The sequence below is a fragment of the Leopardus geoffroyi genome, chromosome D4 (genome assembly GCF_018350155.1).
Source record: "Leopardus geoffroyi isolate Oge1 chromosome D4, O.geoffroyi_Oge1_pat1.0, whole genome shotgun sequence".
NCBI lineage: Eukaryota > Metazoa > Chordata > Mammalia > Carnivora > Felidae > Leopardus > Leopardus geoffroyi.
This window is the reverse complement of record NC_059342.1, coordinates 30,227,716-30,255,205: the sequence shown is the minus strand read 5'-3', so window position 1 is coordinate 30,255,205 and position 27,490 is coordinate 30,227,716. Positions and strand designations below refer to the sequence as shown.

General features: G+C 49.6%; 2 long non-coding RNA genes across 3 annotated transcripts; both read right to left on the bottom strand.

Moving 5' to 3' along the window:
* Positions 1 to 300: 300 nt before the first annotated feature.
* LOC123592990 lies at positions 301 to 3,588 on the bottom strand. Its single transcript, XR_006710038.1, has 2 exons — positions 3,444 to 3,588; positions 301 to 1,515 (listed from the first exon to the last, which is right to left on the bottom strand). It is a non-coding gene; the product is annotated as an uncharacterized LOC123592990 (long non-coding RNA).
* Positions 3,589 to 16,493: 12,905 nt separating this feature from the next.
* LOC123593061 lies at positions 16,494 to 26,021 on the bottom strand. Of its 2 annotated transcripts, XR_006710093.1 has the most exons (5): positions 25,697 to 26,021; positions 24,873 to 25,004; positions 24,617 to 24,750; positions 19,370 to 19,406; positions 16,494 to 16,793 (listed from the first exon to the last, which is right to left on the bottom strand). It is a non-coding gene; the product is annotated as an uncharacterized LOC123593061 (long non-coding RNA). The 2 variants fall into 2 exon arrangements; XR_006710092.1 differs by lacking the exon at positions 25,697 to 26,021 and having other exon boundaries at positions 24,873 to 25,686.
* Positions 26,022 to 27,490: the final 1,469 nt, after the last annotated feature.

Genomic DNA, 27,490 nt, shown 5'->3' with positions numbered 1-27,490 from the left:
GGTGGGGTGGGGGCAAACCAAAAGAGGAAAAGGGACCTGTCCTAAATTAGCCACTTACCTAAATTAGCTCATTACCACTTCAGGAGTAAAACTCAGGGGTCCTGACCCAGAGCAGATTCTGTTAGACAACAGGATTGGCCTGTTGTCTGGGTCCAATCAGCTGGGCAACAGTTATGGTTCTTTCTGAGCTGTCAGGTAGGACAGGCCCACAGTGAATTGGAAATCCCAAAGGTCAAGGGTTACCTCCTATTTACATTCACCACAGAGAGCTGGATGTAAGAAGTACTCAGGAAACATGAGTGGATGTGACTCTGTTGTTTCTTTCAGAGAAGAAGGCAGGGAACCTACAAGAGGTTGGAGCTGGTTTGGAAAAAACAAGACCGAACTTGAACTTCCGGATGGAGTCTTTCTAGAAGTTGTTTCATTGTAGCTATTTTGCCTTTTAGTGCACCCATCGCTTCAGGGGGCTCTACTGTACCCATTCTGTGTGATCACCAGGAAAATGATTCTTGTCCTTATCAGCCATGGTTTTTTAACATGTGAGTAAGCGGATCTTCTGCATCTTTTAAATCTCCTCCAGCGGAGCAAGGAACCCTGGCACTGAGGGGAGAAGGGGAGTAATGCAGAGTGGGTTTGTCCACAGATTTATTCACTTAGCAACATCTTTGCTTTTTTCTGCTCCCCATTTTTTGGGTGGCGGAGGGGAGGACACTACAATACTGGGATGGGTGAGCTGACAAGTGGGTGGATAGACAGAAGAAGGAGTTTCCTCCTTGAGATTCTCATAATTGGTGTGTGGTTTTACATCCCACTTATCTGGAGGGTGCTGATAGGAATTGGAAACAGTTTGAGCTGAATTTGCCTCTGGTGACACAAGGTGCCAATCTCAGCTTGTCAGTGGTCTCTTGTCTCCTTCACACCCATCAGCTCCTGCTTTATTTTAAACAAAACTCCCTCCAGTGTCCTTAACCTCAAGTAACCAGCACATGAAGCTCTTCACATTTAAACTGAAAGCACGATGACGTACATAGAGTTTTAAAAAAATAGCAGGAGAAAGGTGCAATGAAGTCCCAGGTGTCCCTCTCCAAAAGAAGCTTTTAATGGCTGAAAACTTGCAGAAAAATGTTAACCTCCCAAACCAGGAAACAGTACGTACTTTCCATTTACATGAAAGGAATTTCTCTATATCCACAACTCTGGCTCTTGCTGAGTTTGCTTACTACCTATGAGAGAGCATTCAAATCCACTCTGGTTCATTCTTTTCAATGCAATATATTCCATCGTATAGTTATATTTAATTGATCTATTTCTATTGATGGTAGTTTTGGTGGCTTGCAGTTTCTCACGGGGTGGCTTTGGGGACAGAAGTCTCCTGGCTGGAACATGGGACCTCGTGGTCATTTGTGTGTTTGTCTTGTTGAAGGCATCTGTCAGCCAACAGCCAAGCACACAGACTCTTCGAGATACTCCATCTGGCAGTGCAGGCCCACCATGGGAGAGGTCAAGGCCCAGAAACTGAAAGCCAAAGAGGTACAGATAAAGGCACTTGGGCCCCTGGGTCCCATATGGAGATGCCACCACATAGGGGCCTCTGTGGGGAGTGGGGGAACGCTGTCTGGGAGTCTGAGACATGCACTCTAGTCCTACGTCTGCAGAAGAGTAAGGAACACAAGGAGCCTTTGTTGTGCTCCGACTTAGAGCCAGCCACCTTGACATGCCATGGCTTTCCTCCCCGTCCCAGGGACAGGTGTTACCAGCCCCTTGCAAGTAGAGGTGGAGTCACCTATCCCAGGCCAACACTACTGTGGTCCTGTGGTGCATGCTGGGGTCCCTTCTCAGATAATTCTGAGTCTGAAATTCTTTCCCTCCCACCCCTGCCCTGGCCTCCTTTGTAACTTTTCTTGCCCTCTCCTTTCAGGATAAACTAAATGAAGTCAACACGTGTGTATTAGCTCCTACTCTTTGCAGGGCACTTTTTCTCCCTCTCCTGTGGGTTTCCAAATGGGAGGCACCGTTGCCTAAGGGGCTCCAAGGTTTCGGATCACCCTCATGGGCCATAGATTCAAGAAGTCCCCCTTCTGGCAGCCTCCTTGGGAAGTTGTCACAGGATGCCCTCCTGACATATGGGACAACTGGTGTGAGGGCGGGGTGGGTAGGGAAGTGGGTCCTCCCTGCCTTCAGCCTCTCCTGCCAACCCGAGGAGCCCACGGCTCCTCCAGGCCACGCTGTGAGCTCCAGCTCTGAGTGTGCTGAAGGCTGGGCATCAGAGGCTGCACCAGGGCTCAGGCTTGGACTTGGAAGGGAGGGATCTTAGAGGTTCCTAGAGCCCAAGGTGGGGGATGGGTTGGTGAGGACAGACGGCACGCTTCCCCAGGTCTGGAGACTGAAGGAAGAGGTGCCTGCTGTCAGGAAATGTCAGACACCTGCCCTCTCCGCACCGCCCACCCCGCCAGCGCCCACCCGGCCAGTGCCCGTGGGAAACCGACGGGGAGAAGTGGATTGACAGCCAGTAGCCCTGGCCTCAGGCCTCCCGCTGCCATCCAGCCCCTGTGCTGTCAGCAAGGCTGTGGGACCTCCCCAGACTGCTTCAAGGTTTGAATAATAACAAGGGCAGCCTTTCACGGAGAAGTTACCAAGGCGGGAGCTCTCTAAGCCGAGGCCTTTTCTAAACCCCAGGACAGCAGGCAGGCCGGGTACCAACACCCACATTTTACAGATAGGAAAACGGAAGCTAGAGCGGGGTCCAGCTCTGCGTCTCAGTGCACAGCGCACTTGGGAGCTAGGCGGACAAAGCGCGAGGCTGAGGAGGGAGGAAACCTGGGTGGCAGGCCGGGGTGGCTGAGAGGTGGCTCTGGCTGGGGCACGGGGAAGCAGTTGCATTATAAAAGCCCTTTGGGCCTTGTCTTTCTTGAATGGGGCTATTTAGTGGTGAATCCATAATGTTGGAGCAGATTGGACTCCTTGGCAAATCCCTTGGCAAAGCCCTTGGCAGGCTCCCTCTAATGGAACATCCAGGAGAAAAAGTCCCCTGTCCTCCTCCGCGGCCCTCGTAACCTCCGGCCCCACCCACGAGGATCTTGTTTGCTCTGGCAGACAGGGAGCCCATTCAGAGCCCTCGGGTGGCACAGGCAGAGTCTGGCCCGGGATCCTGGCCAGGCCGCGTCTGGTGGGGGGGTGGGGGGGCGGGGGGCCCTCTAGGAGGCCGCCCTGGCTGGGGAGGGGGCGGGGTGCTGACTTTACTCTGGTCTGTGAGAATGACTGACTACAGTAAACCAGAAAGCCACTTCCAGCTGGTGGTACGAGGTCTGGTGGGCGGGTGTCCGGTGCCATCCTGCCGCGGGCGGGGCTGCGGTCTGTGCCAGCCGCCGGGAAGGCTGTTCCAGGGCCAGCAGCAGCCCCGGGCGGGTGCCGGGCTGCGCACACAGGGAGGATGTTCACTGTACCTGCCCCCCGGCTTTGGACACCCACAGCTTCCCAGCTTAGCACTTTAATTACGCTGCCATCAGAGGGCTTTGTTTTTATACAAGGAGGGGCTGCCTAGGCCTTTGTATTTTTCCACAGATGGGAAATACTACCTTACCTTAGGCTCAAACCATCTGATTATGACGGGGCTGTGAGCGAAAGTCACAGGCTGGCGCCCAAACTGCCCCCAGGGGTCTCCCAGCCTTGGGAGTCAGGTCCTCATTTCCAGCCTCTTGCTGGGGCAGCCCAGCCCCCACGCGGTAAGAAACCTGGCTGCCCAGGGGTGTCCCCTCACAGGAGAGCAGACGCAGCATAAGGAATATTGGCGGCTTCTGCCTCCTGCCTTTCTTGTTTGCCACAAGTGTCATGACTAGCTGAAGGTTATTATGTTTAAATATTAAAAAATGCTTAGCTAAATACATCGGCTTGTTTGCTTTTGCTGATAGTAACAGTCTACCCACAGAACCCTTTCAAACCTCTTCAGTGTTTTGGAAAGTGGATAAGGGACTCATTCAGTGACGTGCAAGTTTGACCAGAGCCAGGAATGAAGCATGGATTTCATGAAATGAGGAATAGCCTCAGACCACACACAGAGACATTTCTGAACTCAAGGCCTCCCTCTCTCCCTCTCTCTCTCTCTCTCTCTCTCTGTGTGTGTGTCTCTGTCTCTCTCTGTCTCTCTCTCTCTGTCTCTCTCTCTCTCTCTCTCACACACACACACACACACACACACACACACACTCCCCTCTTCTGACCCTGGCAAGCTAAACTGGCTGGGACTGACAGCGGGAAAGCCCTTAGTGGCATCCATAGCCAAAGGCTGAGGGGGCTTCCAGGGCTTAGGTGGCCCTTTGTTGGCAACAAGCTGATGAAAAAATGGATTAGTACAGTGTGCACCCCACCCTAAAGAGAGCTCACACACACACACAAGGCCAGCGCCACCTGAACACAGCTGTTTCAGAAGGAAAAGTTGGAGCTGAATGGAAGGTTGAAATCGCCTTTGTGCGGGGAGGCAGGAAACACACACACGTTTTCCCCAAGAATGAGGCTGATTTTTTGGCGACTTCTCCCGAGTTCAGTGATCCGGGGAGTGCCCTTGGCAGCCCTACTGCCCAGGCAACAGTCACAGGAATCAGGTGGCCCTACTGGACATAGCATTTCTTCGTATCATATGCGGTACTGTAGGTCACGAGGAACACAGGGCTGCACAAAAATGAGATTATCAGATCTTCTGGGAGACACTGGGGCAAAACTATGTATCCACCCCTTCGTTGCAAACTTCAAATGGAGTGAACTGAACCTGACTGGAGCCCTGTTTGAAGTTTGGAAGATCTTAAGTTTTCTTTTTCCCTTTTGAACTTTTATGTAAATGGAGGTTCCAATGTATCCAGAGAGAAAATGAGGCAGTTTATTCCAGAAAGATTTATGGTGCTTTCCCAGGCACAATGAGTGGGGGTGAGTATGTGGGATGAGGGCAGGGTGAAGGAGCACAGCCCCCTGTCCCTACAGCCCCAGAGTCCTAGTCACATGCCATAGGGCAGCTCATTATTAAAGCGATGAGCTCCCCCAAAGCCTCGGCCCAGGCAGATATCACCATCATATTTGGCTTGGCAAAGCCTGCAGGCTTTTTGTGGCTCTTGTTTCTCCCCCTCACCATCCACTGCCTCACACTGTGATTGTCCTTGGGGAGGTGGGAGAGGGGAATTGCCAGCACCTTCTCAGGCTGTCCCCACTTGCCTCTCCTCAGGGAGCTTCAAGGACAGTGACCTGGAAAGAAGACTTGCGTGCCTTCTTTCTTCTTACGCTCACGCTTTTGAAATGAGAAGATGATTTTGCCAAGAATAAATACAAAGTTGGAAGCCCCGAGGTTCTGGTTTCGTTTGGAATGAAGAACCCACATAGTTCCAGGATGTCTCAATAGGTCACACGAGTTCTTCACCTCAAGCAGCACAGACCATCAGGGGAAGGAGTTCTCTCTCCTGAGCTTTCTCCAGGTTTTCCTGAAGCTTCCTCACATTCTGTGACCGTGCGGGTGAGATCGTTGATCCTGGCTTCTCCTGGCTACAGCATGAACCATGGAGATGGAACAAGAGCCAAACTCAGAGGTTCCTGGCTGAGCGGCCACTAAGCATTCAGGAAGGTTTCCTCCCTCCATTCTCTTCCTGGATTGACGCCAGCTCTGACGATGATGTTACCTCCCGTGATAAACTCACTCATATTGTAACCCAAGACCTACCCTTCAATCCCTTTGCTCTCTACCCTTACGAATTTGTGTCCACAATTCATGTCCCAAACCTCTGCCTCCAAGGCAGCTCTGCTCCTGTACCTCTACCATCCCATGCACGTCGCTGCCACCTCTCAGGCACCCGGTGAACAGAGAGCTGGCTCAATAGCAGCCACATGTCCTCCTGGGAACCAGCTTCTCATCTGTGGCCCCACTGAGTCACTCTCAGGTCAACCCGACTCCACAGGCCTCCCAGAAAGGGCAGAAGAACACCTTGTCCTCCAGCAGTGAAACAGAGACCATAATTTTGACCTTGTAGGACAGTGTGAAGACCAGGTGAGATTTCCCCCTTTTCTTTATGTCAGCAAATATTTATCAAATATCTATTATGTTCCAGGCCCAGAAAAATCGCTAATTCCCAGGTATTTAATAAACATTCTGGAACACATTAGCAGAAAAAGGAGTAAGAGAGAGGGAAGGACTTTTTTCCACACAGCCATTCAAGGATCCAGACCCCCCCCCCACCCCTCCCTCTTATGGTCCTGGAAGTGTCTCCATCCATCCCGTGGAAGGGGGAAAGGGCCAAGATCGTGTGCGGGAGGGGTACTGGGAGTGGTAATCAAACTTTTGAGACAGTTGTAGAGTTACACGAAATTATAAGAAATACAGAAAGATCCTGTGGACCCTTTACATCCAGGGTGCTGCCATGGGCCAGGGTGGGGGGTCCTGGAGGGCTGTGTCCTGGCCGAGAATCGTGAGATGTGAGTGGTGCCCGTGACAGGTGCTTGTCACCCCACTCAAATCAGCTCCCTGATGGGTACTCATGCTGGGTTGAGGACTGGAGCCCAGGCTGTGAGCAATCATGGGACACCTACAGGAGGCAAGCTGGTGTGACGTGACAGACCATCCTTAGCTCATAGGTGAGATGAGGGTGATGTGCAAATAAAGCAGGTGGAGAAAGAGGGATGCAAATATTCACTTACTTATCTGAAGCTGAAGGGGTTCCATGGATGGAATTAGAGGGCTGTGTGGTCTTTGACAAATCATTCAACCTCTCTGAGCCTGTTTCCACATCATCAATAAAATAAAAAGCACAACACCTTCCTCCAGGGCCTTATGAGGCTAAATGAGAGCCTTCATGAGAAGAACTTTGTGTGGTCCATGCACATATACTCTATTTTAAATAGACAAATACCAGTTGTAACCTTACCTTGCCTCATGAAGAATATACTCCACATTTTCAGAGTTAAAAATTACATTAATCTTTAATACAGTCTGCTTCTTGGGTTTTGCCATTGACATTGTTTTTAGAGAAACAAGTTAAACCAGAAGCAACTTTAAAATGGCTTCTAAGCCTGCATTTCAGTTTCAAGATGTTGATAGACAAATTCACTCAAAAGATGGGATAAAATCCAGCCATTGACAGATTAATTTAGTTCAAAAGTTGTCTGTTTATACTTTGAAAATGTCTGATGGTCTGTTAATCCCATGAGTAAGGATTTACCTGCCGGTAAGACCTTTTAAATATCAGCAGATAATTTAAAAGATGAGAAAGACAGAAAAGAAGAAAAAGAGAAAGAAGAAGAAAGTTCTGGCTCTGGTTGATTGGTCTGAAAAATCATATAAATTGCTTTTTTATAGGTAGTAAAATTAATACATAGATATTGATGGATATATAAAGAAATATAAAAGGAAAAAGTAATAGTCACTCTTATTTCCACTGCCCAGAAGTAAACACCACTATTTTTTAAAAATGTTTATTTTTGAGAGAGAGAGGACAGACTATGAGAGGGGGAGGGGCAGAGAGAGAGGGAGACATAGAATCTGAAGCAGGCCCCAGGCTCTGAGCCTGACATGGGGCTTGAACCCACAAATCAAGAGATCATGACCTGAGCCGAAGTCGGATGCTTAACTGATTGAACCATCCTGGTGCCCCAACACCACTATTTTTTTTTAATTCCCTCCTACTGTTTCATTTTTAGCCAGCAAGAATAAAGTGATTTTCATACTGTGCTGATATACCACAAAGTACTACCAAAGTAGACAACTCACTTTAGTTAACATCAGAAGACCTTTTGGGGTTTTTTAACCATTAAATATATATATATATATATATATATATATATATATATATATATATATGTACCCTCCAATATATCTAGTTGTCTAACTTTTAATTTCACCCACATTTTCCATTTTTTTTTTTTTTTTGGTCTCTCTTAAACTTTCCTAAAAACTTCTAGTACTCTCTATCTCACTGGTGTAAAAGAACACAGCTTTTAGAACCACACTGGGATTCCTCCATGACCACAGATGCTGAGGAGCCCAGTGACAACAAATATAGGGAGAGAAGGGGACACATGAGTCCTGCCTCACATGACTCTGTCCCCACAGATATATTTCATGACCACCATGGTAGGATGGTGGTTGGGGCTCGGTCCTTCCTTCCATTCACCCTCCTCAATTGCAGGGGTTGTAATGCTACACAACTTTACCAAACTCTCTTGCAGCTGAGCTTTCGCACATGACTTTGAGTCAGCCACTCAGATCTACCTGTGATAGGTTTAGAAGATGTGAGTGAAGTGGGGACAGCATCTGTGGAATCTGGGCAAGCCTGTGGACATCAGGAGGCACAGGGGCCTTCCACTTAGCTGGGCTGGGTGGTAGTGAGCAGGTGTGTTTTCTGGAGCCTGCAGTGGTAGTGGCTGTTTCTAGATTACTGAAGAGGCAGCAGCTCCTTGGCGGCTCAGTTCTGCAGAGTGGTTTGGGGATCATCCCTGAAAGCTCAGCCTATGGGTTTTTTTTTTTTTTTTTTTTTTTTAGCCCTTTCACTGATTCTGTAAGCCATTTTGCTTAATTAAGCCCAACTCAGTCACACTAGCTAGAGTGGATTCTGTTCTCTGCAACTGAGCCTCCCACTGATACTGCTGTTGTATTGGATCTATTTTGATCATCTGTGATGAGTTCATGTCCTATGAAGCAAGAAGGGGTCTGTCAGAGAAGTGCTATGATGGCTTGCAATGTGCCAAAGTAATGTTAAGTTAATCCTCTCAATAGCCATATGAGCTTTGTACCATTATCCCTCCTAACATCCAGAAGAGGAAACTGAGTCACAGACGGATTATTTTATTTTCCTGGGGTAAAGAGACAAAAGCCAGCTTTGTCCCTGTGCAGTCTGGGTGCAGGAGGTATGCCACCTTACACCACCCGGCCTATGGTGCCTACATCAGGCTAGACAGTCTGATGGTTGGTCTAATGTGTCTGTTCTTTTGCAAGGACTAAAACCAAACACCATAAAGTACACAGTTACGAAGTGGGCTGTGTTTTGACTCTTTGATTTTGTTCATCTTAATAAAAGTTTTATAAATCAGGTTTATAAATCAGACCTGAGAGATTTTCAGATCTGAACTTAAACAAGAGACCACAAAGATCTCACTCCTACTATGTTTTCCCATGTGGAGAATTCACACTCTCTTTCCCACCCTCCCCTAACACCATGCCTCAGCAGAAGGACTTACCATAAGAAGACTTTTAGCTCTTAAAAACTGATTTCTTTCGTCTTGCATTTGAAGTCTGGACTATTAACCAAGTTAATAACATATTTTTAGTCTGTTCCCAAAGAGGGCTGGGAGTATGAATCACACATACTGTATGGTCTTGCTTTCTTTGTAGGGAAAATTAGTGGGGAAAATGCTTTTCTCACCACTCCTCCACAGAGATAATTTATCACTACTTGAGGAGTTGTGTGTTTCTGTGGCGGCTTGGTTTGGAATTGCAACAAACTCTCGGACTTCTGCAAAATTCCATTTATTTTCTGCATGGAATGCAGCTCAATGCACCGACGTCTTCCATACAGCAGTCATAGCCTATTAATAACAGTCCTCAGACCCCACTTACACTGAGAGCCTCGCCACTGCTGGCATCAAGTAGCTTGAGCTCGTAAGTTCACTGTACATATCTAAGATCTTCCCCTCACCCCCTGTCCTACTCCAACCAGCACAAAAAAGGGCAATGCTAACTTGATGGAATTAAAAAACTGCCAAAACCACATAAAAGAATTCAGGCCTGGGTGTAGCACTCAACTGCTAAGTCTGAAATCTTCCCCCGAGTGAATCCTCCACAAACCAGGTCAGTCCCCAAAGCTGACACTACCTTAGCCAGAGAGGGGCCCATGGCGCCATTAAAAACTCTTGCCAGTGGTTACTCCAGACAATGTAAATACAAAACTGGTTCTTGTGTTTACTTAAAGTTATTGGCATCAGACTCATTCCTGGTAGACAAAGATTATCTTGTTTACAGCAGCATCCAGATGATGGACAAGACTCTGTATAATATAAATTGAACTATGCAGGGTTGGGGGGGCACCCGTTAGCGTAAACAACTTCCCTCAAGCGAAACAAATCCTGCCAAGGCTCAAGCTGGAATTCATTTATTCTACTGTTTCAAGTTGACTTGCTCCAACATTAAACAACCACAAAAGCAGAGGGATAAGAACTGATGTCCGAGGCATGTGAGCCTGTCCCTTGAACTTCTGCATTTTTTTGCAGAAGGTGTTTCTGGCCTTGCCATGTTGCAGTGTTCACTTCTCTGCAAATGTTTCACCCCTGTCGCTTCCCAGGATGCTGTGGCTGTGAGCTGGGCATCCATACAGAGGCAGGAAGGGGCAGGGGCCCCCCTGAAGAGTTGCTATTGTCCACTCGAAAGCATTTGGCCTGGTGGCTAAACCCAGACTTGGGAACCTTAGTGAACTGAGTGATATAGAGACAGATTTTAGGATTTCAGGGTAAATGTGAAGAGCTTGATGATGAGCTCCACCCAGTCTGGGATTCAGACTTGCTTGGCATTGGTGACACGGCCTTGCTGAGATTTATTCACATGAACAGCCGCAGGGCCTGCTAGGAAAGACTCATCTACGTGAAGACAGAATCCAGCAAAAGAGCCAGTCCCGTAGAGAGGCGTGACTCCAGGGTCCCTCTGGTGACATGGCAGCAAAGACCCCTGAGCAGGAGAAGTCCTGTTGGGGAACACAGTGACCCCCCAGAAGGCTGTGGGGACAGGAAGGAAGAGCAGCAGTAGCAGAGGTCACATCCGGGAGCCACCCAAGGAAAAGGAGACTCTGTGTGGGGGTGGGGTGAGTGGGGGAGGAACAGGACAGAGGGAGATCATGATCCTGCCTCAGAACAGGAGAGGAATAAATGAATGAATGAATGAATGAATGTGTCCCTTGCTCCAGCACAATGAAGGTGATCCAAGAACTGAAAGGAGACAGGCTGGGAGGGGCCGGCAGGACTTTGTTTCTCTGAAAGTCCTTTCCCTCTCAGGTTTTCTCCCTCTGCTGCCTGTATCTTCTGTAGATTAGGCCCACGTCTTTATTTTGGTGCCTTTGGTGCCTTTGGTGTCTTGCAGATGGTGGGATCTGGCACGGTGAAATGACTCCAGGCCAACTCTACCATCCGATCACCGCCCTGCCCTGCTTTCTTCTGGCTGCCCCCTTAGGGCGGCCGGAGTTTGGAGTGCTCCTCTTGGCCATGTACAGGCCAGTATGCCTCCACTCTTTGGAAAAATCTCCCTGAGGCCCCAAGCCACAAAGAAGAGCCACATTTACCCCCATCATCTCTTGGCTTGTACCACTCCCCACAAGTGTTGAGACCTTTGGCATCCTAGGGTAGGTTTTTCTCTGCAGCCTGAGCCCCACCCTTGTCTTGGCTGGTTCCACCGTCCATGAGCCTTGACTCCACTGATCCTCTCCTATCCTTAGCCTCATCCACCCATACACGTTCCCCCAGACTGGAAAGCCCACTCTGACTTTACTATGGCTTGCCCACCCACCTCTATTCCCATGCATGTGTGCTTTGATTTCACAGACAGCTCTAGGCGTGTGGCTTCTCCATGTCCTTCTCATCTACAAGACAGGAGCCTTCTGGCCCCATTTGATTCTCTGATTCTCATGCCACCAACCCCTCTATCTTCATGCCCCTCAGACCTCTGCCAGGGCTCGCATGCCAAAGCTGGACTCTGGATCAGGCCCCTTGTCTGCCCTCTCTGCGCTCACACTTGGCCAGTATATGGTTTATCCGTTGCTCATAGAGATTACCCCAAAGCTTAACAGCTTACTACAACAAACACGTATTACCTCACACAGTTTCTATGGGCTTGGCTGGTGGCTGTGGTTTAGGGTCTCTCATGAGGTTGCAGAGGAGGTGTTGGCCAGGGCCATGGTACCTGAAGGCTCGACTTGAGGCTGCTCCACACAGGGCTGCTGGCAGGGGGCCTCAGCTCCTGGCCACGAGGGTGACCCTGTATGACTCCTTGAGCATCCTTATGACATGGCAGCTGTCTTCCCCAAAGCAAGTGATCCAAGCAGGAAAAAGGGCAAAAGGGAAGCCACATGGGCTTTTGTGACCTGGCATTGGAAGTCTCACACTTCACTGTCACTTCTGCTACATTTTGTTCCTTAGAAGCAAGTCCCCAAGGCCAGCCCACATTCATGGGAGTGGCATACTTTAAAACCACCACAGTTCACCTTATTCTCTTCCTCTCATGAGAGCAATCAAACCGTTTTCCTGCCCCCTTGACTGCAGCCAGAGCCAATTTAGGAAATCTTAATACTGGGTAGAAATTGCATCCATCTTCCAGAGACGGTGCACAGGCAGATGAACCCTGATGGATTCCACAAACAAGCCACGGGGGCAATGCTGATGCGTTTGCTCCAGCCTAGCTGGACCCTTCTGCTTCTGGTGCATCCTCTCCATGACCCCAGGGGACTCTCACTGCTGTTCCTTGGTGGCACATCCAAGTCCGTATCTCTCCTCACTACCAGACACCACTACTCCCAGCAGACAGTTTGCCTCTGACTTCATTGCCTCCTCTCCTCTTGCACAAATGAACCTATATCATAAACTTACTTTTCCTCCCATCTTAGTGGAAGAGGGGCTTCTCTCCTTTTATTCAAGTTGGATCATTCTGGATCTAATTCCATCCTTCCAGCAATTGGCACAGATTCCTCTCAATCTTTCATCTTTATGCTGGATTCCCTGCCCAACTATGAACAAACTCATGTTTGTTCCAGACTTTTCTTTTTTAAAGACAAAACAAAATAGCAATCCATTCTTGGCCCACTCCCTCTTCTACCACCACAACACACCCACAGCATCCTTCAGGACTGTCCTCTGTCTTCTCCACTTCACAGTTGGGCTTCTAGAAAGAGTGATCTGCACTTTGGTTACTTCTCCCATTCTTTTTCACCACTTCCCACCTCTCAATCCCCTGAAGTCTAGCCTCTACATCCCCAGCCTCCATGATATTGATGGGGCCATCATTCCACAGAATATTCCACAGAATATTCTGCTTTGTGTGGCTTCCACATAGCCCCAGGCTCCTTGTTGATACTTCCTTTCTGTTGACACACTGTCTCCCCATCCCTTTTGGCTCCTCACTCCCCTCTGGCTCCCTGATTCCTCATAGAATGCTCTTGGTGTCTCTGAGGGATCTCACCAAACTCATGCTCTATCCCCTCCCTGGCCTTTCTCGACTAAACAGTCTTTGCTCGGGAGCTCAGAACTTACTGCCCAGATGCCCTTGGCACCATTCCACCTGGATGTCACTTGTGAACATTAACCTTAACATGTCCCAAACCAGACCAGTTGTGTTCCCTCTCAAACATAGCATCCTTGTCCAACTCAAGCCAGATCCTGGGAGCCTTCCATCTTTCCCCCACATATGGCCAATCAATTAAGCAATCTTGGGAAACAAAGCAAAACAACAACAACAACAACAACAACAACAACAACGATAAAGGCTGAGGCCATATTGCTGGGGTTCCCAGCTCCCTCTGCCACCTCTCAAGCTGCTGACATAGATCAGGCAAGGTCCTTAATCTCTGGGCCTCTGTTCTCTCATTGGTAAACTGGGCATAATAACAGTATCTACTCTGTAGGCATGTTATGCTGGTAACAGGGAATAAGAGCCGAGAAAGGGTGGCTCTGACCATTCGGTCCTCTTCCCCCCAGTGGCAGGCATTGGCCAAGCAGTGCTACTCAGGGTCTGAGTCACAGACCAGAGCCAATTTGGGAAATGCTTCTTAATTGGTCTGTAATGGGGTAAGTGCAGAAGTTGAGAGTCAGTGTTTTAACATTATAACCCTAAAGTGTTTTAAACAGTTACAGGGCCCAATGGATAATTTTATACATGTTAAATCTCATAATAAAAAGCTGGGGCTTCACTTCACACCCGTTAGGTTGTCAACTATCAAAAAACCAGAAGGTAGCAAGTGTTGGTGAGGATGTGGAGACATTGCAACCCTTGTGCATTGTTAGTGGGATTGTAAAATCCCAGTACAGTCGCTGTAGAAAAGAGTATGGAGGTTCCTCAAAAAACTTTTAAAAATGTATTTCTTTGTTCTTGAAAGAGAGAGAGAGAGAGGAAGCAGGGGAGGGGCAGAGAGAGAGAATCCCAAACAGGCTCTGAGCTAACAGTGCGGACGCAGGGCTTGATCCCATGAACCATGAGATCATGACCTGAGCCAAAATCAAGAGTTGTATGCTTAACTGACTGAGCACCCCCCAGGCGTCCCTCCAAAAAATTTTTTTTAAATTACCATGTGATCTAGCGATTGTACTTCAGGGTATATTCCCCAAAGAATTGAAAGCAGGAAAGTGAAGAGATATTTGCACCCTCATGTTCGTAGCAGCATTATTCATAACAGCCAAAAGGTAGAAGAAACCCAAGTATCCATTATAGGATGAACGGATAAACAAAATGTGGAATAATATTCAGCCTTAAAAAGGAAGGAAAACTGGTCACGTGCTACAACATGAGTGAATTTGAGGACACTATACTAAGTAAAACAAGCTGTATGCAAAAGGACAAATACTGTATCATTCTGCTTATAGGAGGTCCTCATCTAGGATAGTCAAAGTCACAGAGGCAGAGGGGAGAGTGGCTGTCAGGGGCTGGTGGAGGGGGTGGGGAGCTGCTGTTTAATGGGTAGTTTCAGTTTGGCCAGATGGAAAAGTTCCAGAGATTGTCTGCCCAGCAATGTGGCTATACTGAACTCTACTGAACTGTATACTTTTAAATATTGTTTTAAGTTTATTTCTTAGGGACAGCACACGTGAGCAGGGGAGGGGCAGAGAGAGAGAGAGAAAGAGAGAGGGAGGATCCTAAGCATGCTCCATGCATCAGCGCAGAGCCCTATGCTGGGCTCGAACTCACAAGCTGTGAGATCATGACCTGAGCTGAGATTAAGAGCTGGATGTTCAACCGACTGAGCCACCCAGGTGCCCCTACTGAAATGGATACTTAAAAACGATTACAATGGTAAATTTTATGCGTGTTTTATCTCAATTAAAAATTTTTTTTGATAGAATATTAGGGCTTATATTTTGTATGTATTTTAAAATTACATTTTTCAGAGAATTCATTTTATAAAAGTATCTATCCAAGAATTGGGACCAAAACACTGCACACTACAGATGCCTCCAGAGGCACTGGCCTGGGTCAGGTTCACCTCCATTCCTTACTGGTTTGCCTGCTTGCACTCTGACCCCTCTTCCACCCATTCTCAACGTTGACCAGAGTGAGCTTTACTAAACAGCAAGGTTAACCTTGTGTCTGTCTGTCTTGGGCAAAGATTTTCAGTTGTTTCATACTTGCTTTAAGGGAAATCTCAACCCCCTTAGCTGGGCACATGGAGCCCCCTGGTCTCCAGCGATGCCCCTGCCCGGCCTCATGGATCCTCATCCTGTGATGGATCTGCCATCCCATCCAGCGCCCTGGCACCTTCTCTTGATTGCAGTGCCTTTGCCCCCGTGTCCCACCCACCTAATTCTTGTTTGTGTGTTAAAGGCCAAGGAAGCCTCTGAAAGTCTAGGCCTCACCATTGCCACATGTGTGATTAATCACGGGGAAACGAGCCTCCTTGGCATTGACAAAAATGTAAGACGCTGTAAAGTAAGAGGTCAGGCACTGTGATGGGCCACATGAGGGAAGCTTCAGGCAAGTGGGCACTCCTCAAATGTGGCTGGAAGATCCTCTGGCCTCTAGCATGTGTTTCTGGGTCTCCCCTGTTTCCTTCTCCAGATACATTAGCAAGCTGGAATGATCTGGGGGTCCTTCAAAGCTGGCAGGTGGTGGCATCAGACAACAGGACCTGTTGGCATGAACCCGTTGTCATGAAGTGCTCGGAAGATTCTGTCTTTCCTTTCAACCTGGGAGGACAGAGAGAGGTTTTGGGCCAGCTTTCTGATGTGCTTTCCAATGCGCAGGTTGCTGACTGGGCCGAGCCGGTCATCACAACCCGGTGTGACCTCTGGCTCCTTCTTGGCTTCTTCCTGGGCCTCCCTCCCCATCCTGTGGGAGAAACCCACTCGCTGCCAGCCGGTGCTGGCCAAGATCCTGCTCTGGGAGCCTGGATTCGAACTGTGTGCCCAACTCAGAATAGGTTTTTGAATGACTACTGAACGACCATAGACAGAAAGGGCCTCTCTTACTTCATGATGCCTACAAGAAGGGGCATTGTCATTCTGAGGCCAGCTGTCCTTCCTGGAGGCCTAGTTCCCAGCCTCCTGGTGACAGTGTTTTTTGTTTTTTTGCTTTTTTTAAACAGTAAAAAAATCTTTATATTATACGTAGATCTAATGGAGGAATTAGGAATTATTTATGGTTTCCTGCAATCCTCCCAGGTATAATATGTCAGATTCAAACTGGAAACTATGCCTGGAATGAAATCCTACTTGAAACAGTTTCTTGTGGTTCGTATTAATGACTGGCGACTAGCGGGTTTACCCAAACAAAATGAATATTATAATTTGGTGGATAAGCAAATAAATTACTTTTATAGGGTTTAGACACTTTCCATGGAAGCTTTGATTTATCCAAAGAGGCGTCTATGCATGCAGGTTACTAAATTGCCAACATGAAACCCTTGAGTCTTGGTTCTTAGATTAAACGGGAGCTTGGGCCCTCTTCTCTGCAGACTTCTTGTTTAAATGGGGAAATAAAATACTTGATAAGTAGAAAGATTCTTTGTTGACATTTTTAAGCCAGCTGGGAGCCTTGAGAATTTGAGAATGGACCTTTTCACAGGCCATCAAGGGCCTGATGGAGTCTGTGGAAGACAAAGGCATTTTAGAGATGGCCAGCATTGTCTCTTGCCCACTCTGGAGCTGTCTTTGGCTCTGCCATCCCCAGGCTTTTGGTGAGATTTCAGCTGGTTTTAACTGCCCCAAGGTAAGACAGGGTGTTTTGGGTTTTCATTGCCCTGGAGCATGACGTTACTGACAGATAAAAAGGCTCTCCCAGGACAGCTATTAAAGCTGAAGGGCTGCATTTGTATAAATACCCAAACAAACCCATCAGGGAGATATATGGCGAGAGACAAACTCTCAGAATCTCAGAGACAAAGATAAACAAAGCCGGTTGAAATGACAGAGCCAGACCAGACTGGGGTTCACAAGAAATGTCCCCTGAAGGAGCTGTCGCAGGCACACCTATGCGGAGAGACCAGGCTGAGAAAAAAAGGCTGAGCGAGGTGCTCAGTGTAACTTCTGTTTTAACAAAGCAGGACTCGCTCAGCTCAGCTCAAGTTGTACCAAATGAGATGAATTTGCTCTTTCCTGGAGGATCTGGTGGGAGACATGGGGGGGGGGTGACTTTTCAGATCTGGGGTCCCTGGTCTTTTCTTGATGAAGGAATGCTGGCCTTGGAGCTCATGGTGTGTGTAGAAGGTTCCCAGTGGCGGGGTAGCTGGGTCTAGCCCGGGAGCTCTGAGGAAGGGGCGTGTGCAAGCTGCCACCATTGTCCCCCACCCCCTGCCTCCAGGCACATACAGAGCTCAGGGGCAGGCCTCCAGACAAATCCATGCTACCCCAGTGACCCATGATGTGCCACTGCTCAGCCGGGGGCCTGTGATTTAGTTTTTCTACCCTAATATGATTCTAATCTTGTCCACAGTAAGCTGGATCTAATAAAAAAAATGGTGGAATGCCTGTGTGCAGTTAATGTGGATGGAGGATGACCAGCCAGCCGCTCCCGGAATAGGCCCAGATAAAGAGCTCCCAGACCAGGTCTTGGGACAACAGGCAGGGGGGCAGGTCTGCAGTGAGCAGGGAAGGCTTGTGTTACTGCAAAGCTGAACTAGGCGGTGGGTCCTCAGGGATGCGGAGCGAAGAGGGCTCAGGAATCTGTACGCTTACTTTTTCTTTGCAACCAGTTATATAAATACATATGCAAGCTGGTTGCTGCCCGAAGGGTTCTGGCATGCAGCCAAACCATCCCCTGGGTCCTGGCACTTGGACACCTCAGCTTTCTAGCATTTAGAAGGCAACTTGATTGGAGTAGGCTGTGGATTTTGCTGATGCCGGGAAATTATTTTCTCTTGGATTCAAACCCTGCTTTGCTTGTCGAGAAAGGGAGACGGTGTGTTCTGGATAGGCATTGGCGAGAGATACCTCATTCTGGTTATTTTGGATGCCTCCAAACACCCAGCATGGATCTCTGGGTGCCCTTGGTATACAAGCAAGAATTGAGGCCTTGACTTGAGTGTCATCTCCTTGGGGACATCTTCCCTGACCAGTCTTGCTCAAAAAGCAACAAAAAAACAAAACAAACAAAACAGACAGAACAACATAAAATGACCCACCCTGGCATCTTTCATTTACACCACTTAACGCTATCTGGAAATATTTATTTCTTTGCTTGTTTATTATGTCTGTCCCTCTGGACATGAGGTCCAGGAGAGCAGGGACCTTATTTGCATGGTCATGGTTCTATCCCTAGCATCTAAAACAGTACAGACACACTGTGGAATGAATGGATATACTTTAAAACATACCCAGGGTTTGTATTTATCAGGTTGGTAAGATACGCAGAAATGACTGTCATGAAGGATGAAGCCTATACTCACAGGTTCCTAGAAACAGGAGGCACGGCACAACACCATGCAGGGAGACCTAGGGGAACAGCAGTTATCCAACAGGAGGTAGAAGGAGAGAGGAGGAAGCATGGGCATGAGTCTTTACTGTGGTTTTCAAGGGGAAGGAGTCAGTGAGCAGGCTAAGCAGCTGAGCAGATTTAGGATTGGCTAGTATGCATAATTTCTGCAGACTGAGTCATGAGGGTGGTCCCTCATTGTCTAGCACCAGGAATATTGCCTATAGTGCCTCCCAGACTGTAAAAGCCAGAAAGAAGAGGTGGTTTGGAGTCTAGGTTCCGGAGGGGGTAGTTTGCATATGAAAGACATGCAGGCAAGTTGTTTGCTATCTGCAGAAAATAGCTAATTCTGGGAAGGGCAGTCCCTTGCTTGGTTGGTCCCCAGGTTCCCAAGATGTCAAAGTATCATAAAGCACAGGCAGTAGAAAACATGATCGAGACAGAATGACGCTTTGACATGCATAGAAATGTAGACGTTTACACAAATGTGAGAGAACCTTACATACTTGGAATGAGCTAAGACAACTAGGGCATCGTTCTATTTCTACAGGTCCCGAAATTGCCATGTTTCCTTTGGGTGGTGTTGCCAATGGAATACTCAGTGGGGAAAGATCTTTTCTGACATCACCTCTCCCCAACTTTTATTGAAGTATAACGTGTTTTCAGGGAATTGTATAAGGTACAGCTCATGAATGTTCATAAACTGAATAGACCCAGGAAACCAGCACCCGGATAAAAAAAAGAGAACATTACCAGCAGTTGGAAGTCCTTCTTGTGTCCCTTCCATTTCCTACGGCAACGTCGTGATGGTGCACAGGTTAGTTTTATCTGTTTTTTAACTTCACATATATGGATTCATCATTTTTTTCTAATTATATTTGCAAAATTCATGCATATCATTGCATATGGTAGAAAACAGTTGCTTCTTACTGCTATACAGTATCCCATTGTGTGTACACACCCCAACTTATTTATCCATTCAAATGTCAAGGGCCATTTGGGAAATTTCCAGTTTGGTACTAGGACCCCTCCACTGACTTTTTCCCACTCGTGTGTCAGCCAGTCTTGCAGCTGAGAGCAACAGACCTTTCCCTGGGCAATTTGACTCAGAAAGATGTATTTATTGGAACTGTTCAACGTAGCTCATAGAAGAAAAGGAGGGAACAGCCAGGCTTTGAAAAGGGATGGACAAAGAGCAGGCATTTGGTGGAGCTGTGGAGTTATATGGACACAGCTGGGATGTCTACACCATTGCAAGCAAGGCCCTTCTCCGTGAGTCATGAGCGGGGAGAGGAGGAGGGCAGGCTGCAGGCTGGGGCCGCCATGTGCAATCTGACTCAGGGCTCACAAATGTTAGGAAAGGAAGGTGACTAGGAAGGAAGGAAGGAGAAGGAAGGAAAGAAGGAAGGAAGGAAGGAAGGGAGGAAGGAAGGAAGGAAGGAAGGACCTTTTACTCGTGGCAACTCTGAATGACCACCCATCCTAACCTGGTATGGACCTGTAGGACTGGCCACTGGTTAGCAGTTACCAGGCTAGGAGGATGGCGGCGCACTCGTGGCATTTCCGGAGCCCCCGGACACTTGTGACTGACTCCCAGGAGCAAGAGTCTGAAATCCAGTCTCCCAGGCATCAGATTGGGATGACTCTGGGCACAACTGACCCTCCAGAGTCCCCAGCAGAATCAGGCTGAGCCTACTCTCAGGAGATGTAGCCTGAAATCATGCCCTTGTTTGGCTTCCCCTTCTTTCCTCCGGGCTTCTCTCCCTCCATGACCCATCTACTCTGGTGCACTTCTTTAGTATGTCACGTGCAGACCGCATCTAGTCCTGGAACTGCTCCTAGAGAACTGGACCTGAGCTAAGGAATCTCATGAGCAAAAGTATGGTATGCATGTGTCTGTGGTGGATGGTATATGTAGGTATGGTGTGTGTGTGTGTGTGTGTGTGTGTGTGTGTGTGGTGTGGTGTGGTATATGTGTGTGTGCTGTATGTGTATGTGGTGTGTGTGCATGGTGTGTTTATGTGTGTGGCGTGTGTCACTAAGTCCGGGCTGTGAGGTGGAAGGGGAAGGGCTCTGATGCTGCCCTATGTCTTGAGGGTGTTTTCTCTTCTGTGCCTTCTGCAGCCCAGAAGAAGTGACTGAGGTGGGGGAACTCTCCCACCCGCTCCCACAGCTCTGTCTCTTCCCCTCCTCATGATCCTGCTCCCAATCTCCTCCCTCTACCCTCTTCTCCCCTGTGCTAGGTATTAAGCTCCCAATCCACCCCATCCGCTCTCCTCCACAGGACTCCCAACCCTCCATTATGCGGGTCGCCCTTTGGGCTCTGCCAATAGGGGGCACCAGAGGGAGGCTGCAGGACCTGTCCCCTTCTGTTTGTTCCTGTTCCTGTCAGCATCACCCCACAACAGTCGACTGTGACCCCAACAGTGGTTGGGGGTTCCAGTTTTCCAGTTTGCTTCCCTCACTCCTGGGGTCTGCCTTATCCCCTCCCTCAGGGAGGCCAGCACCTGCTGGCAGGGAGGTCCACTTCAGAGACGTGAGCCCAGTCCTGGGGAGGTCTACCTCCGAGCTTCCAAAGCTCCAGTGCCAGCTGGCACTGAGGTCTGGTTCCAACTCCTCAGGGCCCCTTCTCCAGGCTTCTAGGACCTGGGTTCTAAGATGCTGCCTTCTTCCCTTTGTTCCTCGGGAATGCCAGCTGCTTTCTTCAGTGATTCTCTGTGTGTCTCTTTTTAGAGTCTTTCAGCCCTCCAACACCTGTTCAACCAATTCACTATATTTAGCTGTCTCTATTAAAGTATGGGGCGGGGTCTGTCTTCCTGACAGGCTCCTAACTGGAAGTCCACTCTCCCTCTCCCCAGGGCTCCCAGAGGCACGGTCTCATGCATTGCTCAGGATTCCCTTGCAAGTCAAGAGAGAAATCCAAATGATCAGTTTTAAAATTCAAATTTTGGGGCATCTGGTTGGCTTAGTTGGTAGAGCATATGACTCTTGATCTCAGGGTTGTAAGTTTGAGCCCCATGTTGGGTGGAGAGATGACTTAAAAATAAAATCTTAAAAAAAAATTCAACTCTTATTCAAGATTACTGATGAAACTATCAATGCAAACAAAGTGAAAAAGCTCCACAATGACTAAAATTGTGTATCGACAGAAGTCAAATCACCTGACAATGTTTTGATTGTTAAAGTCTGACTTAGGGAGTTGTTGGAAAATTCTATGTAGAGGAATAACAGGGTCAGATGTGTGGTGGGCTTCTGATGTGTTTTGGTTGCTCACTGTCTGTTCACACTACTCCCACCAACTGGCTCCATTCCATGCCGCCACCACTTTCAGTCCATGAGGTCAGGAGCTACTCTCCCCAGCCCAGAGGGAACATGTGACTCAGGCCTGGCTCCTTCCTACAGGACTTGGAGTTGGCAGCACGCAAGCTGGAGTTTTCTGTTGCCACTTTGCCACTGCATGCAGCCTGACGATGAAGCCAGCTTTGGAAGAAGGGTAGAGCTGAGTGGTGAGAAGGAGGCCCTGGGCCTCAGTGATGGCCATTGAGTATCCATATCAAACCAGTCCTGAAACTAGCCTCACACCAATAATTTTTCTTTTTGGTTAAGTCAGTTTGTGTCACTGCAATCAAAAGAGTTCTACCAGATGGATCTACAGATTTTTCTAGAAGACTTAAGAAGTGAAAGACGTGAAGGCACTGCAATGGTTGAAGCATTAGGACAGTGGTAGGAAATTCGAAAGGAGGAGATAGAGTCAAGAAATATTAAGACTTGGTTTCTGAGTAAACACAGTAATTGAGAGAAATGGAGACAACCAGTGAAAAAGATGGCACTCAGATTTGGGAAATAAGGTTGAAGATTGATGGTGAAATCACTGAGTTGGGAGTTAAACACAGGAGCAAGATGAGTGCAGAGCCGGAGATGAAGAAGTCCACTTTGGACACGAGTTGCCCGTGGATCGCCCAAGGCACTATGGTCACACCAGAGCAGCTGGGTGTGAGTGTGAAACTCAGGAGAGAGTGGGGGGTGGCACTGAAGGTTGGCAATCACCCCCACATAGACTGGTCACAACCATGGCAGTGAATGGAGATCGTCTGGTATGAGACTAACCCCAGGTTGAAGGCAGCCTGGCAGGACATGGAAAGGACAAGCTGAAAAATAGGAGCCTACCAGGGCAAGACTGACAGAGGTATAACGACAGACAGATGTGCAAGGACAGCCAGGAGAACAGCTTTCAAGGAAGGGAGCAAAACATTCAAGAAGGAGGTAGCGATTTGCTGTGTGATGTCATGGGCCACCCATCCCATCTAGAAAGCCAAGAGAGTTCTCTCCTGAATGACCAGACTGATGAGGCAGATTTCAAATAATGTTCATCTCTCACTTCCCTTCATACCCTCTGCTTATATCTTCTCCTCTTCCCAGTCACCAGTGCCTCCACCAAGGTGCTGGAAGGAAGGAAGGGGGAAAAAAAAGAATGAAGGGAAAAAGGTACTGATATAGGGACTCTGGCCAGGGAAAGGAAAGCTTTGGTTGCATGGTGTATGCAGCTCTGCCTCTGTTTATGATGTGACCAGACTATGGCACAGGAGTTGAATCATTTGGCTACTGGAGCAATAAGTTAGTAGCATTTCATAGGAGGTGCTTTGGTTCACTTTTGGTAAGCAATTAGTGTTTAAAAGAGGTAAAGTTAGGAAGGACCTAACTTTAGACCATCTTTGTAGATAAATGCCAATATGAAAACACCCCTCACCAGAAAAATAGTAAAATTCGTCTTGAGAAAAGAGAAAGCCACTCTTGTTTGGTTAGGATCTCTGGTTACTCTTTCATTTGATGGACATCCAGGGGTTCTTAGATTCCAGCACCCAGCAAACCCTCCTATCGTGATTCTTTCCAAACCTTGTATGTTGCACATCCTGCTGTATTTTTTGTTCTGGCCCCAGAGGAGACTGGGAAAACCTTTCAGCCTCTATTGGAGGTGGACGCCTCCTCATTCCTGCTGCAGCCCCATTTGAGAATAGAGCTTAGGCCACAGGATACAAGCTCCAAGCTGAGAATCTCAGGGCTCCATGCTGAAATTGTGCTGATTTTTTTTCCAAAGCATCAATTAGTATACTTTTTAGGTGTTAATACAAAAGACATCAAAAATGCAGTTAAAAGAAATGACACGTGTTTACACATGTGTGGACTATTTCTGAAAAAGACATACAGGAAGCTGCTAACAGTTAGGGATGGAAAAGCTTGCCCCTGGTTGAGAAGGAGGGAAACTGTATGCTTTTTTGTACCGTTTGAATTTCATTTTATGGATGTATACCCCCAAATTAATTAAAAACTCTATAAAAAAAAAAGCAATAAAGCTGCTGATAGGGTATGTATTCCAGGAAGGAAAAGACAGCATAAGCATTACATAACAGATAAGGTCACAGAATTAAAACACAGGGATTCACTAGGGCAAATGCTAATCACATAGTCCCTGTTCACTGTTGGCCTGGAGCCTCTGCCCATCTTACCCAGGTCATGGAAGAATGGGTGGGGAGGAATCACCCTAATTCCCAGGCAGGAAATGGGGGCAGGGTGGGTCCTGGAAAGGGGACTACTGCTGACTCCTGATTTCCCAGCCACTAATTAGTGATGAAAATCCAACCCCCACCCAGGACAAAGGCAGCCCAGACATGGCCTCATTTATATGCAAAGGAAGTGGCCACAGGCTGATGCTTGGCAGGGGCTCGGGATGAGAGGACACTAGTGATGCCTGTGTTTGTGGGAGAATGAGGAATATGTTGCTAGTCCTCCCTGTGGGTGGGACACCTGTGGTGTCTCCAGGATGCTCCCAAGCAAGAGGAGCTGACTGAGGATAATAGAGAAAGCTGTCAGGTGAGCACAGGAGGGGGAGATAAATGTGGAGATGGTTCTAACTTGTCCAGGCCCAGAAATTCAGACCACTAATCCACTAAAGGCTGGTGGAAGAGCAATGGGGCCTCTGAGGCATTCCAGATCAAACCTTACCTGACATCCACCTGCCCCATCCATTTAGTACTGCTGTTAACAGATCGTTTGCTGCCACCTGGCCCCCAGGATACAGCTGGTACTGTGGGTCATTCCATCACCGTTGGGAAGGTCAAGGTTTCTGCAGAAGAGCACTGCAGTGGTAGAGAAACAGACTCAAGGGCAGACTGCCTGGTTCCATATTGCCTCTGCTACTCTGTGTCTCAATTTCTTCTTCTACAAAGCAGAGATAGAAATAATACCTGATAATATCTACCCGGAAGGATTGTTGGCAGTTGAATGAGAATATCCATCTGAAGTGTTTAACAATGACGTGTATAGGAAGTCTTGCTCAATAAACGTGAGCCGAAGCCCTCAGTTTTTATTCCCCAGCCCAAGCATGCTTAACCTGAGTAACAGGGGAAATATGAGGTTTACAATCACCGAGGTCCCTGTGTGCTTTAACACGCTTTGGGGGGAAATTGGTGTTGAAAATAGATTAGGAAGGGGAAGAGGCTAAAGACTAGAAATCCAGGGAGAAGTCTGCAGGCATCCAGACGGAAGGTGGAGGGGCGGGAACTCGGGCCCTTGGCCGCAGGATTCGGGAAATATTTTGGAGAAATTCTCTCTAGGACTTGATAACAGGCTGCGAACGGGCACTTGGCCGAGGGCACCGGCTTTGCTGGCGGGAGGAAGGTTGGAAGGTAGGGAGGCAGCTGCGGGGCAGATCTTAAAGGTGTGGGAAGGAGACCGGCGGCTTGGGACTGGAAGCTGAAACAGCAGGCCCGGAGGCGGCGGTGAGTGCAGGGGTGGGGTTCGGGCTGGAGTCGGGGGACGGGGTGCCGGTTCCCGAGTGTAGCTGGCGCTCGTCTAGGTGCAGTGTGCGTAGGCGCTAAGCCCGATTTCCAACTCCGACAGTCAGCTGCGCGGCAGTCGGGTGGGCGTGGCGGAGCCGCAAGGGGCGCTCGGCGACCCAGCGCTGGGGGCCGGCCGGGAGTTCCCCGCTTCCCGCTCCCTCCCTCCCTTCCTCCGCCCCTCGCCGGGCACAGGGCTCCCATTCCGCCCAGCCCCCGGCGCCTCCGCCCTCCCGCTTCCCATGACCTCAGTTAGACGCGCTCGGGATCAAGTTCAGGCTGGTTTTCCAGCGGGCCGCGTGCCAGACCGCAGAAACCGCCGCCGTTCACACCCGGCGGCCGCGCGCCTCCCGCGGCCAGGGCGGGTCCGACGCGGGCGGCGGGGGACGGACCTCTCGGCTCGGCCCCCAGCCCCGGCGGCGGCTGGCCAAGGGGCTCGCCTTTCACTACCCGCTCAGTTCTAACCCGGCGGGGCCCGAGGGGTCTGCGCGCGGGGGAGATACGCCTCTGTGCGCCGCTAACTGGGGTGGGTGGGCCTGCAGGAACTCGCGCCCACCTCCTGTCCGGGCTCCCCCCGCCCCAGTCCAGTGCTAGTCACGGCCCACCCCCACCCCCAGCCACCGCAGGCCCCGGTCCACCCCGAGTCCCAGCCACCGCGAGCCCGAGATTTCCGCACCCCCACCCGCCGCCGCTCCCCGCCCACCTCCAACCAGCGATCCTCTCCCTCCCCAACACTAGCCGGGATTCTCCGCTCCGCTCCCCGAAAGCCCAGGATCCCTTTCCACCTCAAGCCCCTCGCGAGCCGGGATTCCCGCCCCCACGCCACACAGCCTACCGCAAGCCCAGGAGTTCCCCCTTCCACAGCCCACTGCAAACTAAGGGTCACTTCCCCTCCACCCCCGGCTCCACGCAGGTCCAGGATCTCTCCCCGCAATCCCCGAGCCATCGCAAGTCTGAGATCTCCCTCCAAGCTCTCGCTCACCACAAACTTGGGAACCCTTGCCCCGCCCCCCCCCGCCAGTTTTGGATCCCTTCCCATCCGTAGCCCTTTACAAGCCCCGTATACCCCCGACCCCGCTTGCCCCCCCCGCACCCCCCCCCCCCCCGCCGCGGGATTCCAAGACCGGTCCAGTGCCCCAGACCTGAGGAGCGGGTTGGGTATTATCACGCGCGGCACACTCTCCCAAGCTCAAGGGGGAGGCAGGACCCCACAAAGGGCTGCCCCTCCTCCCAGCCTCACGTTTCGCGGTGCACAAGCCTCCAGGCGCGACTGGGAACGGCAGCCGGCCACCCAGGGCTTCCTACGAACCCTAGAACTTAGGACTTTCCCGAGGTTTTCGGCTAACGGCAGATAACGCGCCCTGGAGGCGCAAGCCCCTGGAGTCTGCCTTCATGTTTTCCATCACTACAGCCAGAGCGTAACTTAATTAGCTTCTCCTTTCCCCAAAGGGAGAAAATGAACCTGATTCGGAGGAGCAGATTGTCTCCTCCGCCTGGGTGCGATGAATCCCGGGCTCGGGTGTTGCGGCCCCGCAGCCCGGGTTTCCAGCGAAGATTCTCAGCGGCGGTGGGTGGCCTTCTGCAAACTTCAAACGGCTTTACTTTATTTGACACAATTTCTACACATAGGCACCCTCTAATATTTGCCTGCGGGGCGGTGGGGTTGGAGGGAGGCGGGGCCCGGGGCGAGGCGGACCCTCCCGGGAAAGGAACGCAGGCCGAGGGGGCAGAGCGCGGCGCACCCTCCGCGCCCAGTGCGGGGCTCCGGCCCCGCAGAGCGGCAGCTGCGCGGCTCCCGGGGCCGACCCCGCCCTGCAGTCAGTCACACGCGCGAAAGGAAAGGCGAAAGAGCTCCCCTTGCCCGGACTCTGGAGGTGCTCCAGGGCCGGACTCCCGCGGGAAGCGCTGTCCCAGACATTCAGAGCACTTCCAGTTAAACTCCCTCCCTCTCCTCCCGCCGCCTGTTTCTCGCTCTCCTTTGGCACTTGTGTCTCCCGCTCCTTTGCGTAAGTTGGAGGTTAGGTTAATCAGAAGCGTTATG